A 15386-nucleotide genomic window follows, 5' to 3' on the forward strand; every position below is an offset into this window, starting at 1 on the left:
CACACATCCATTTTTAATTCAAGGACAGGCATCACCAAAAGCAGAAAAACAGCAAAAATTATGCACTAACCTTTGACAATCTTCATCAGATGACACTCCTAGGACATTATGTTAGACAATACATGCATTTTTGTTCTATCAAGTTCATATTTATATCCAAAAACAGCATTTTACATCAGCGTGTGTCTTCTCCCCAAAACTGCCAGTGAATTTACAAAAAAAGACTCATAAAACAAGAATAACGGTTGCATTCTGAATGCAACCGCATTGACAGATTTCAAAATAACTTTACTGGGAAAGCATACTTTGCAATAATCTGAGTACTCTGGTCAGAAAAATACACTAGGCTATACAGCTAGCCGCTATGTTGGAATCATCTAAAACCATGAATAACATTAGCAATATTCCCTTACCTTTAATAATCTTCACCGGAAGGCACTTCCAGGAATCTCAGGTACACAACAAATGTTGTTTTTTTCGATGAAGTTCATAATTTATGTCCAAATAACTCCATGCTGTTCCGTGTTGTTAGCGCGTTCGGTAGGCTACTCAAAATGGGAGGGAAAAGTCACGACGAAAAGTAAAAAAAAAAATCTATTTACGTTCGTTCAAACATGTCAAACGTTGTTTAGCATCAATCTTTTGGTCCATTTTTAACGTGAAACATCAGTAATATTTCAACCCGACCTCTCCTGTGTCTTGAAACAAGTTTTGAAAAAGGTCTCGCCTCACATGAACGCACATGTGCACACAATAATGAAGTGACGACCTCCCAGGGACGTCAACTTCCCTTCCTTCTCATTCGTTCTCTGTTCATGATAGACGCTTCAAAACAACTTTATAAAGATCGTTGACATCTAGTGGAAGCCATAGGAAGTCCAAAATGAATCCTTTGTCACTGTGTGATTTATTACCAATGACTTGAAAATAGTACAGCCACAAAATGTTCATTTCCTGCTTGTATTTTCTCTCAGGTTTTTGCCTGCCATATGAGTTCTGTTATACTTAGAGACACCATTCAAACAGGTTTAGAAACGTCAGAGTGTTTTCTATCCAAATCTACTAATAATATGCATATTCTATTTTCTGGGCCGGAGTAGTAACCTGTTTAAATTGGGTACGTTTTTCATCCGGCCGTGAAAATACTGCCCCCTAGCCCCTAGAGGATTCGATTGGTGCAAGAATGGCTGAATTCATGAAGGGGAGTGTTCAAGTGCTGACTGAAGCCACAGACTTTATTTAGGTATTGGCTCCTCGAATGGACTTCCATGTCATGTAACTAGCGTTAGCCATGTAACTAGCGTTAGCCATGTAACTAGCATTAGCCATGTAACTAGCATTAGCCATGTAACTAGCATTAGCCATGTAACTAGCATTAGCCATGTAACTAGCATTAGCTTTAGTCAGTAAACATCTTCAAGTGCAGTAGTACTACACATCAGAGTACTACACTGTTTTCAGACAAAGAAATCAGAAAATTCAGAGTAAAGGAAAAATAGCAACATTGGGCTGAACAAAAATTTGAATGCAACATACAACAATTTCGAGTTATAGTTCATATAAGGAAATCAGTCAATTGAAATAAATAAATTGAATTAAAACATCCTGGTGCTCAAAAAAATCATAGTGCAAGAAAGTGCATAAATGAAAGGTGAAAACAAAACACCTTTTCACCTTTCATTTATGGACTATCTTGCGCTATGATTTTTTTGGGCATCTTTATATTGCATTCAAGCCTCAGTTTTGGATGTATTCATTTTTTTCGACAGTGTGCGGGTTTCATCTCTTCCAGTATTCTTATTTTGACTCCTACTCACCTGGAACATACACTATTCAGTAGTAAGGACCTTAAGAGCGCAGACAGCCTCATCATTTATGTATTTATTCCCCGTCTGCAGCCACCACTTTTGAATTTTAGTGGATATTTCGTCCTTTGCAGAAATCGGAGGCTTAACTGATGCCCAAGCACACACACGGACTTACACTGAGGCGGACATTTTCCTGACACGGGCCCCTTCCAAATGCTGGCTCCCTCAGCTGACAACCTCTCCTGCAAACTGAAATCTCTCTACCTCAAGGAAACCAGGCCTCAACTACATGGCACGACACTGAGTGAGTATGTAAGGTCAAAGAGGATCCCAAGAGGCCTCCGTATTCAGAAAGCTACTCTGGGTCGCAAAGATGAGGATTTCTGCATCAAGTGGTGGGAGGTCCTCAATAAAGCCTCCTTGGACCTTAAGGTTCTTATCTTTGAACATACTCATCAGGAACGGACCAAAACTAAGACAGAGATCTATGAAACCAGAACCTTTCAAAGCTCTGGAAGAAGATCTCAAAATATCCATGATAACCTACAAAAGACAAAGATAAGCAAACTGAGGAGAGCTACCATGGACAACCGCGATGACAGGGTGTACCCATGGAGGTTGAACGCACCATCGCAGGGCTATGGAAAACCTAAGAAGCAATTCGGTTTAGAAGAAAAAAAACATCCTACACCTTTGGCTCCAGCAACCCTGATTTTCCAATCTGACTCTGACCAGGGTTTTCAAAGGGAAGGAGAACGACGACACAGCCCTGTAGCAGGATCAAGACCCCAACCGTACTGCTACAACACCAGACAAAGACAACGAGGAGGGGTCGACACAGAATGGGGAGCAAGATTTCAGCAGTGGTCGAACACCAGGACCAGAATCTAATCTTCAACCTGTCTGACAACAACCAGTTGAGCAACGCCTTCTTAACAAAGGTTTGTCCTATGTCCCCCCTTCTACCAAATAATCCATTTAAGCTAAAGGTTGAGATGTTCAAATTCTATAGATCCATCAAGTTGAAATATTTCAACAACAAATGACGATGTGCAGGTGTACAATCCCACTACTGAAAAACCACTCTAAGAGTCAAAACAAACTTTTGTCCACCAGTAAACAATGCCAATATTGACATTTGTTTGTAATCTGGTGGATGTTGACTTAATCCTGCAGTCGCCTAAACACAGAGACATTGGGAAAGTTGAACGTGATACACTGTCGTCCCCGAGCAGCAGCAACAGGAAAGTGGTTTGTATTGTTAAATAAAGACAATTATGACTTTGAGGTCATGTCCCAACTCTCTAACGGGACATGTTACACCAAGATGGAAAGCAACCCTACCACCATTTTTAAAGGAAGAAATTGGCTATTTTCTCCAAAACGCATTGGCAGAGGGCCACATCTCCCAATCTGAATTTAAGTTTCTTTAAAAAAAAAAAAGACTTCCCTTCAGTCCCTCCTGTGAACGTTAGGAAGGCAGTACATAAATCATTAGAGGAGCCCCCTGGACGGCCCATTGTAGCATGTAATGACAGTTTAACCGAACCTATTTCCCTTATGTTGACCGGATCCTACGTCCTATTGTGGTGTAACTGCCCTCATACTTGAGAGACACTGGCGATTTCATTAAACAGCTATCTGAACTTGAAATTGGTGATGACTATTTAGGTTTCTCTCTCATTACCCTAGATGTTGTTTCTTTATATACTAATGTACCACATCACAAAGGACTGGAGACTTTTTGGAACAGAGATGGGACACAACAACCCTATACAGGTTTTTTGTTGGACCTGGGTACTATCCTCCTATACAATAACTCTTTTTTGTTTGAAGACTGTTACTATTTACAAAAACAGGGAGCAACTATGGGCTCCATTTTCTCCCCTGTGAAAATGTGTGGGTCATCTGGAAGACAAGTTCATTTGGCACAATAACCCTTTCTCCCAACATATACTTGTGGAAAATATATATTGAGGATGTGTTTCTCGTTTGAAATGGTCCCCTCAATGTGTTTGACGATTTTCTCGCTTACCTTAATCATATGGGTCATCATATCAGCTGTAAACTCTATCAAGTTTACAGCTGAGATTCGTCATAGCTAGATATCCTTCCTTGACACCTTGCCTCAGGGTCCTTATCGACTACTTTGTATACAAAGCCTACAGACAAGAACAGTATTCTACATGCCTCTTGTGCGCATCCCACATTTCTAAAGAAGGGATTAGCGTACACACAATTTCTGAGACTGAAGCGCATTTGTACTGATACAACAGAGTTTGAAAATGAGACTATGAGAATGTAGACAGTTTGAGGCCTGCTCATACCCTGAAGAATGGCTTGATGATGCTCTCAGTAGAGTACATACCATTGGTGAGACCTCAACTGGAAGGAATAAAAGTAATTAAAAAAACATGCATGTCTGCACCACTAAATATTGTTCTCTGATTGATGACATCACATCAAGGGAGCGATTAAGAAACATTGCACTGCCATCATGGCTGATCCTGCTTGACAAACTATTTTCTCTGACCCTCCTCTCTTTTCACACTAGGTGTCTGGTTAGACTGTAAACTCTCCTTCCAGACTCACATCAAACATCTCCAATCCAAAGTTAAATCTAGAATTGGCTTCCTATTTCGCAAAGCATCCTTCACTCATGCTGCCAAACATACCCTCGTAAAACTGACCATCCTACCGATCCTCAACTTCGGCGATGTCATTTACAAAATAGCCTCCATTACCCTACTCAATAAATTGGATGCAGTCTATCACAGTGCCATCCGTTTTGTCACCAAAACCCCATATACTACCCACCACTGCGACCTGTACGCTCTCGTTGGCTGGCCCTCGCTTCATACTCGTCGCCAAACCCACTGGCTCCAGGTCATCTACAAGACCCTGCTAGGTAAAGTCCCCCCTTATCTTAGCTCGCTGGTCACCATAGCAGCACCCACCTGTAGCACGCGCTCCAGCAGGTATATCTCACTGGTCACCCCCAAAGCCAATTCCTCCTTCGGCCGCCTCTCCTTCCAGTTCTCTGCTGCCAATGACTGGAACGAACTGCAAAAATCTCTGAAACTGGAAACACTTATCTCCCTCACTAGCTTTAAGCACCAGCTGTCAGAGCAGCTCCCAGATCACTGCAACTGTACATAGCCCATCTATAATTTAGCCCAAACAACTACCTCTTCCCCTACTGTTTTATTTATTTATTTATTTATTTTGCTCCTTTGCACCCCATTTCTACTTTGCACTTTCTTCCACTGCAAATCTACCATTCCAGTGTTTTACTTGCTATATTGTATGTACTTTGCCACCATGGCCTTTTTGCCTTTACCTCCCTTATCTCACCTCATTTGCTCACATTGTATATAGACTTATTTTTCTACTGTATGTTTGTTTTACTCCATGTGTAACTCTGTGTTGTTGTATGTGTCATACTGCTTTGCTTTATCTTGAGCAGGTCGCAATTGTAAATGAGAACTTGTTCTCAACTTGCCTACCTGGTTAAATAAAGGTGAAAAATTATTATTGTTTTTTAAATGGTTAATGTGGGGTCGAAGGACATTATGAAGGGCAGCTCAGAACAGCCGAAGATGGATTTTAAAGAACTGATTGGGTCACTACTTGCCACCAACAAATGCCCCATAATATCTGGCCCTCTGCCCTCCCTAAATTGTGGCATTGAACAGTTCAGCAGACTTGTAGCCCTCCTTAACTGGCTACTAGACTATTGCAGCTCTATGGGAGTAACATTTATTGACAATTTTGATACCTTCTGGAAACAAAGCTTGTATTATAAGAAGGATGGGATTCACCACCCAAATCATTTGGGTTCCTGGATCCTTTCACAGCATTATAAGGCTGCGTTGAGACAATGACTTATCAATGACCCAAGTCCAGCTCATTTAATCCCTACCATTGTGTTGCTGAGTTGTCATAATGTTTCAGCAAATGTACATTATCCCAGGGACGTTGGAAGACACAATGTAAGTAACCTAATTTATGTCCCTCTTACTGCCTTGAATGCCTCTGCTGATCCTATAGCTATTGTATGCAGTAGTCATATGCCTACGAACCAGAGTTATACAGTTAGCACTGACGTGGTGTGCACGAGCAGGAAGTCCACTGTGTGCAGCTCACCCTGCACTAACATAAATAACCAAGCATGTCTACCTCTGCTAAATTTCCCAGTAAAGCAAAAAAAACGAACAAATAAACATCCCAGAAAAGTGTTAACAAGGTTCATGAAATCAATAATTTGCCAGTAACAGATGATGTTCATATCTAACAATCTCTGAAACTCACTTAGATAATACCTGTGACGATACAGTGGTAGCAATACATGGTTTTAATATCTACAGAAAAGACAGAAAAGCCAAAGGTGTAGGTGTGGCTGTTTATATTCAGAACTACATTCCTCTAAAGCTTAGAGAGGATCTAATTTAAATACTGTTGAAGTAATATGGCTACGGGTTCATCTGCCTCACCTAAAGCCCATTCTGGTGGGAAGCTGCTTTAGACCACCAAGTGCTAACAGTCAGTATCTGGATAACATGTGTGAAATGCTTGTTAATGTATGTGATATCAATAGAGGTATATTTTCTGGGTTATTTAAATATTGACTGGCTTTCATCTGGCTGCCCTCTCAAGAGAAAGCTTCAAACTGCAACTAGTGCCTGCAACCTGGTTCAGGTTATCAATCAACCTACCAGGGTAGTGATTCCTATGTTGTAAAGAATATTTGTTGGTCTGTGGTGTGTAATGACAAGCAACCAGACGCTGAACTTGACACATTTATGAAATTGCTTATCTCGGTTACTAATAAGCATGCACCCATTAAGAAAATTACTGTAAAAACTTAACTCCCCGTGGATTGATGAGGAATTTAAACATTATATCGTTGAGAGGGATGAGGCAAATTAAATGGCAAATAGGTCTGGCTGTACAACCTATTGGCAAACGTACTTCAAATTGAGAAATCATGTGACTAAACTGAATAAAAAGAATAAGAAACTACACTATGAAACAAAGATAAATGACATAAAGAATGATAGTAAAAAGCTTTGCAGCACTTTAAATGAAATTTTGGGCAAAAAGGCAAACTCCGCTTCATCATTCAATGAATCACATGGCTCATTCATCACAAAACCCACTGATATTTCCAACTACTTTAATGATTTTTTTCATTGGCAAGATTAGCAAACTTAGGCATGACATGCCAGAAACAAACACTGACACTACACATCCAAGTACATCTGACCAAATTATGAAAGACAAGCATTGTAATTTTGAATTTTGTAAAGTAAGTGTGGGGAAAAAATCTGGATAATATAGGATGATATTGCCACTCCTATTTGCCATATCTCCATTTAAGCCTACTAGAAAGTGTGCGCCCTCAGGCCTGAAGGGAAGCAAAAGTTATTCCCCTACTTAAGAATAGTAAAGCCCCCTTTACTGGCTCAAATAGCCGACCAATCAACCTGTTACCAACCCTTAGTAAACTTTTGGAAAAAATGGTGAGAGAAACTGATAATACAAAGATTGTGGGGGCGGTTTTGTTAGACTTCAGTGCAGCTTTTGACATTATCGATCATAGCCTGTTGCTGGAAAAACATGTGTGCTATGGCTTTAAACCCCCTGCTATATTGTGGATAAAGAGTTGCCTGTCTAATAGAACAGAGGGTGTCTTTAATGGAAGCCTCTCCAACAAAATCTAGGTAAAATAAGGAATTCTCCAGGGCAGCTGTCTAGGCCTCTTATTTTTTTTTCTATCTTTACTAATGACATGCCACTGGCTTTGAGTAAAGTGTGTCTATGTATGCGGATGACTCAACACTACACACATCAGCTACAACACCGACTGAAATGACTGCAACACTTAACAAAGAGCTGCAGTTAGTTTCAGAATGGGTGGCAAGGAATAAGTTAGTCCTAAATATTTCAAAAACTAAAAGCATTGTACTTGGGACAAATCATTCACTAAACCCTAAATCTCAACTAAATCTTGTAATGAATAATGTGGTAATTGAGCAAGTTGTGGAAACTAAACTGCTTGTAGTAACCCTGGATTGTAAACTGTCATAGTCAAAATATATTGATACAACAGTAGCTAGGATGGGGAGAAGTCTGTCCATAATAAAGTGTTGGTCTGCATTCTTAACAGCACTATCAACAATGCAGGTCCTACAGGCCCTAGTTTTGTCACACCAGGACTACTGTTCAAATCGTGTGGTCAGGTGCCACAAAGAGGGACTTAGAAAAATTGCAACTGGCTCAGAACAGGGCACCACGGCTGACCCTTGGATGTACACAGAGAGCTAACAATAATATGCATTTCAAACTGTTCTGGCTCAAAGTGGAGGAGAGATTAACTTCATCACTACTTGTATTTGTGAGAGGTATGGACATGTTGAATCCACCAAGCTGTTTGTTTGAACAACTTGCACACAGCTCAGACACCCATGCATACCCCACAAGACATGCCACCATAAGGTCTCTTCACAGTTCACAAGTCCAGAACAGACTATGGTACTACATAGAGCCATGACTACATGGAACTCTATTCCACATATAATTAGATAAAAAAACAGAAAAATACACCTTATGGAACAGCAGGGACTGTGAAGGAACACAAACATAGGCACAGACACATGCATACAAACACACGAGAACATACACATGTACATATGGATTTTGTGTTGTAGATATGTGGTAGTAGAGTAGGGGCCTGAGGGCACACAATAATATTGTGAAATCTGTTGTGAACGTATTGTAATGTATAACTGCCTTAATTTTGCTGGACCCCAGGAAGAGTAGATGCTGCCTTGGCAGCAGCTAATGGGGATCCATAATAAATACAAATACACGTGGTCTGCGTTTGTGAGGCCGGTTGGACGTACTACCAAATTCTCTAAAACGACGTTGGAGGCGACTTTTGGTAGAGCAATTAACATTCAATTCTCTGGCAACAGCGCTAGTTGACATTCCGGCAGTCAGTATGCCAATTGCACGCTCCCACAAAACTTGAGACATCTGTGGCATTGTCTTGTGACAAAACTGCACATTTTAGAATGGCCTTTTATTGTCCCCAGCACAAGGTGCACCTGTGTAATGATCATGCTGTTTAATCAACTTCTTGATATGCCAAACCTGTCAGGTGGATGGATTATCTTGGCAATGGAGAAATGCTCACTAACAGGGATGTAAAGAAAATTGTGCCAAAAAAATTCAGAGAAATAAGCTTTTTGTGCATATGAATAACTTCTGGGATCTTTTCATGAAACGTGGTACTAACACTTTTTACATGTTGCATTTATATTTTTGTTCAGTATACACAGATGCACCTGATTTGCTGTTTGTTTTAGTTTTTTTACAAAAAGCCCATACCATTCACTACCTCAGATTTGTTTCCTTATGGAAAATGTCTGTTTAGAAAAGATGTTTTCTTACAGTAACCAATGTCCGCTTGAGGCCTTCTCTTGCATCTATGGCTCTATACGACATAGCTTAATTGTTGGTCTCTTAAGCTATCAATGCTATTCGTTAAACTGCAGTTTGATCTTATTTCAGGACCATGAGGACAAACCCAACCTGCTGTTCTCCTTCCACACTGAGCTCAAACCTACAGTCACCGGGCCACAATTGTGACATTGGAGCCCAGAGTGCACAACAGGACCTGGCGATGTCCTCATTGAAGATGGAAAACTGTAGTCAAACACTGAGCCTTATAATGTCATTAAAGTTGAAGAGGAGAAGATTTGGAAATTGGTTTATCATGGTCAAATAAAGATGATCAAGTAATGAGAGTTCTGTTTTGGCTGGCCTATGTTATCACAGTGAGATGGGTCCTATGAGTGGATTTACACACCTCTAATATCACTTGGCCTAAAAGCTATGGACTGCTAGCTAGCTAACAAATGTCACAGTTTGCAGCTCAGTCAAATGAAGCCTGCGGATAACTTTGCTAATATCGCTCCCACACAGGCCCTCAATCGGACTCTGATGAGCAGCCCGGTAGCACCAACTCTAGTGAGCTGTCTGAGATCGTCCCAAGCATACTCAATGCTGATTGCAGCCAAGCTCTTGCCTCTGGGAACCCCGGGCGCAGAAAAAGACCCTGTGCACGCACTGGTCAGTATACAATATAGTTTACTACAATTGTCATTAAAGTTTAGTTGGTTATGCTACACAAGGAAAGACAGCATTCTCATTCATGACCTCGGTTTTTTTTTTAAAAGCATCCATAAAGAGATGTATGGACGGAAGTAAAGATAACAAAGATGCACGAGAAATGGCTGAAGGCAGAGGAGGAGAGACGGAGGAGGCATAATAAAGGAGGAGGTGAGGTGGAATGCAAATGAGTTGTGAGAAAAGTGGTGGTTGTATGACAACAACAAATTGAAACAGATGACGGCTCGTCACATAGATGATGGAACAACAGATGATTGCCGTTATGAACATAAGCTGGCCCCTCTTCCATAATGGTCATGGTCCTGAATCTATGGGCAGTACTACATCACACGGCTTCAGACAACCGTCAGAAGTAGTCCCACCACAAAATGGTTTTTGAAAATGTATAGGCGTATTTCAACTTCTGAACTTTTTACTTATTTCCTCCGCTTTGTATTAGTTTATAGTGTTTTGCATTGATTTTACATTAAAGTTTGACTCTTTAAATCAGTTTTATTTCGAAATAATTTGCCTTTATCAGTTTGATCGAAAAGGTATGCATATACTACACATGTAGTTTTATGTACAGCTTTGGGAATGTAGTCATACTTTTTCATGTTGAACAATTATTGTTAATCTTTTAAATGTTATGAAAATTCCGGAGGATTTTTTTTACAGGTACATTTTGAAACTTTCCAGATTTTTTTTTTTATGTTAATGTCATGGACTGTCAGTCCTGCATTCATAACTCCACCTATGCATTTGAGAGTGATTACATTTCTCAAGCCCAATCCCAAAGCTTTATAGCAACAATGTGGCTGGGCTGCCATTTGGCTTAAACTATTATAGCGTGTGGTTTTCAAACGCTACAATGCAACAGCTTTCACATCACATTGTTTAAGGTAAATCATCCTTTAACATATGCATTTAATTAACTCGAATGACAAGAATTCTAGGTGAGGAAATGCAGTGGTAGCTTCTTATTCCTTTGTCTCAATCAGTGGCGACACGTCATTCAGAGCAACAACAAAATATCATATTTTGCATGTCATTTTGGCATTAATACGTGTCACATATCAGTTTGCAAACAATGTAAAACAAAAAAAATCATTGAGTTAATAAAGCCGCATACAAACATGGTCACTTTTTTGCTTTCTTGAGTAAGGCAATCCCGAAATGCAGGTGTTTCAGCCTAGCTCAGGGCCTTTTGTGGTGGTGTGGCAGCCAGCGGGAAATACGGAGCGTAGGGGTTGGCAATGTTCTCTAGTTGCGCCGTGATTGGCTCAGGGTTCTGTCACTCATGGGGACACCACGTCACCGCAAAATGTATGGGCAGAGCTATAAAATTCAAGCCCCTTGGGTGCTGCCATAGATTTACATTAGAAGTGCCCATCCAAGAAGACACAAGGTCATTGGCCACAGATAAAATGACGTGAAAGCCCATGTCTACCGTAGCTTTGATTGGCTTGATCATGTCAACATCATACTTTAAAAATCTTAGCTAGCAAACTAGACAAGCAGTCATCATCATGAATCAAGTCGACAATCTACTGGCAAATCCTTTTCAATCCTTGTCATATGAAGAGAAATTATAAATAAAATGTATCGGTGCTCATCGGCCATTGGACATAAACATTACACAACAAGTTGCAAATCTCAAATTCAACAATGAATGGTTTGGAAGGAATCAGTGGCTAACTGCAAGCTTTGCAAAGCAATCACTAGCCTGATATTTATTGGAGTGGATGTGTGGTCCAAGTCTGGGAATAAGGGTCTCTCTTCCAAGTTTAAAAATTCACTCACAACACACCATGGGCCAGAAAAGGTTGAATACATTGGCCATGCTGTCCATCCAGCATGACTTCTGCGGTGTTCAAAACAACTGGAAACACGGAACTGGGAAATCTCGAACTTCAGAGAATTCAAGACAACTGGGGAACTCAAGACAACTAGCTCCGACTGGAAAAATAAGTTTTGAACTTTCATCCAACTCGGAATTCCAAGTCGGGAACTCTGACCTGAAGATCACTGATGTCATGATTCAACCTAGTTTTTTTTCTTCTCCCCCCCCCAGAGTTCCCAGTTGTCTTGAAAGCACCATAAATCCAGAGAATGACAGACATTGATGAAAGTTTGATGATGAAATTTGCCCACAAGAAGGACCACCGCCTCACATTCCTGTTCAAGTGAGCACAGCACAAGGTGAGTCCAAAAAGGTATTGTATGCTGCTGCATAAATTATGTAAAATGCCAGGGAGATATGTATATGGTAGCTTGAAAGTAATACTAAGTATATGTTGTGTAGTAGGCTGTTAGTAGCCCATGTGCCTCACCCTAATAATTTGGTCCCTTTCCCCCTCATAACTTAGCCTACTGTTCTAACTTGGTGGTGCACATGTAGCCTATAGCCTGTTTCAGCTAAATGTAATCATCTGATATTGTAAGAGCTTTCATTGTCTGCTTATATGCCCCCTTTATCCTACGGTTCTGACTTGGTGTACAGGGAGAACACTGTAAGAACAGCCCATTTTCTGAATTCTGTCGCTGTACATTTCAAAGTGCTGAACAAATTGTTATGTTGACTACGTCCGTCCTAGCTCACTCATTAATGTCTTCATCGAAATTACGTATTGCCTCTTATCCACTCGTTGTTCCCTTATGCCATAGTTTGTGCATCTCAATTGTCAGTAGAAACCACATTTGTTTAAGCAAGTCAGCCATCATTTTTTTATTTGGCCATTATTTAAAGTCAGTTAAGAACAAATTCTTATTTACAAAGACGGCCTACCACAAGGCAAAAGGCCTCCTGCAGGGACGTGGGCCTGGGATTAAAAAAATATAAATATAGGATTCACTCCATGGTACTGAAAAGACAGCTTTACGTAGGCCCTAACAGTTTATGGGCACCGTTTGTCACCATTATAGTGCAATTCATGTATTGTTTAGTGTTGTTTTGTGGCTTTGCTGGCATGCATCTAAAAACAATCATTTTTGAGTTTGCCCCACCAAGATTACATGCTAAAATCGCCACTGGTCTCAATACATTTTCTTCCCATTGAGGACCCAAGAGAGTCCAGACAGGGTCATTGCTGCAGCTGCTCCTTGCCGAGGTATTCCCCCACTGTGTGTCTATCATTGTTCAAGTTTGATCCCACCCCAACCCCCACTGTTTATGAACAGCAGTAGGTCACAATGTTGTCGGCAGACAAAAGACTGTAGGAAACGCTGCAACAACAATCCACTACCAGGTTCAAAGAGGACAATCACTGGGGTTCCCCCATGAATGGAATTCCCCAGCAATGAGTCCTTCAATTTGACACAAATCAATAGGTCTATGTAATCTTACCATCCTAAACGTTTGAGTACATGTGAATCTTTTAGGGTCACAAAGCATGTATAGCCTAGTCAGTGCTAGAATACTAATCAATCAAGATTATTGACAAGGACTCAATGAGGTGCAATGGTTGAGGGAAAAAAACACGTTTAGTAGCTACAATAACTTCTAAATTGTGGTAAACATTTTGCGAATGTTATAACGCATTAGTAAGCCTCTATTCGAAGAAGACAAGGAAGATAAACTCGTTGGTTGAAGCATTATTGCACCCTCTAGCGACTTGCCATTGAAAATGAATGTACCAGGATACAAGGCACAGCAACATACGTGCATGGGTGATTACGCATATCCAGTTTTATCTGGTTTTGACTTCATCCTTGCGCCGTCTGCCATCTTGTGGACACTGATAGCACAGCACACTGTTTTGGGGAGGATAACCTGCTGTACAGTCAAAGTTATGGTTTACAATATAACACGTAATATATGGTTCTTAAATTAACCTGTTGCTTTTCAAACTGTCTTTCTTTGAAAGAATCATGCAAATAAATAAATAAATATAAATATATAATATTATATATATAAAACGTCTGTCCCGAACAAGCCTTAACTATCTCTCCTAACTTTTCCCTAAAAATTGTACTGCTCCACAGTTTGTAGTCTGGCATGTTTTAGGCCTCAACAAAACCAATGGAGTTGGTAATTTGCTACACTTGTCTAAATTTCTATAAGGGAAAAAAGTATTGCAATTTCTGTGTAGTAACATGTGTTATAACAGAGTTTGTAAATGTAGTAATAATGAGTTAAACTATTTTATTTCTCAAGACTGGGTGTGCAATATCTGTGGATCGATCCATAAGTGACACAAAAAAAATGCTTGTGGAGACAGACATGCACAGCAATGGTGGATATCAACCTCCATTCTGGTAACTTAATGAACAAATCAGCTTAGTGATTGGGTGTCAGGATATTCACCTCTCTCAGAGGTCATTGTGGGTTGTCCCTCGTGGTCACCTTGAGGCATTGCATTAATCGTGTAATCGTGTTGTTTTTTTACAATGGGTTAAAGGATATTTTTATCCTAATGTGAAATACTAAATCAATAAAAGATTGGGCCAAATGTGTGTTTTGTAATACATATGAAATGAACTCTTTAAAAGTATGCTGCCTGCAATGTTGCATCATAAGACCACACTGCTTGTCCAAGACAAATACACAAATAGGCCTATTCAGATTTATAGTAATACCTTCGAACGGATATGCCATTATGAGTCTCCATCCCCATTGGATCAATAATGAAAGATTAGACTGCAAGAATAGCTTTTAAACACCACACGCTTGATATGATGTAAGACTGAGTGCAAAGGACTTTGGTCTATGAGAGCAAAGCAGCTGAGCGGTCGACAACCCATTACATTGCACAGATGGTGTGGCTTACTGCCTCTCCTCTTTAAGCCACCATGCTTGGTGTGGTACATGGTCAGCCATTTTGTTACAGTTTCAACTGGATATTCTGCCTTGCATATCGAATGGTAGAGCAAGTCTGTTAGCTGCCTAAGCCTTGGACTCTATATTTAAAAACATATTGTGGGGGTTTATGAAACTCAAACCCTTGTATATAAAATGCCTTAGAATAATTTTTGCATTCTTGAACCTCAAGTTCCTGACCGATACATAAAATGTGAGGGAATTAAAGGGTGGTGGGGTGACAAGGGCTGCAGCTTTTGGATAAATGTGCCAATGAGAACAAAGACAAGGTGGATTTATGGTTTAAAGCCATGTCTGCAGATCAGACTTCTCAGGTTCTGCACATGTGCTTCTTTACCTCTACTTTACTCACACATTTGTTGTGGTCTCCTTCCCTTCACATTTCCCACTGTCAATCGTGAATTAGAATTATCCACGTTTTACCGGTGAAACGTCCATGCAGCATTTGCATACCAACCATTGGATCCCATACAGTTTCATGGGGATATGCATTAGATCTTGAGTTATACAGTGTTGTTTCAAAGTAAACTGTAGTGTTGTTTTGAATGATGTACAGTGAGCGAATTTTAGAGCAGATGGTGTTA

This window comes from Salmo trutta, chromosome 36 (genome assembly GCF_901001165.1).
Source record: "Salmo trutta chromosome 36, fSalTru1.1, whole genome shotgun sequence".
Classification (NCBI taxonomy): domain Eukaryota; kingdom Metazoa; phylum Chordata; class Actinopteri; order Salmoniformes; family Salmonidae; genus Salmo; species Salmo trutta.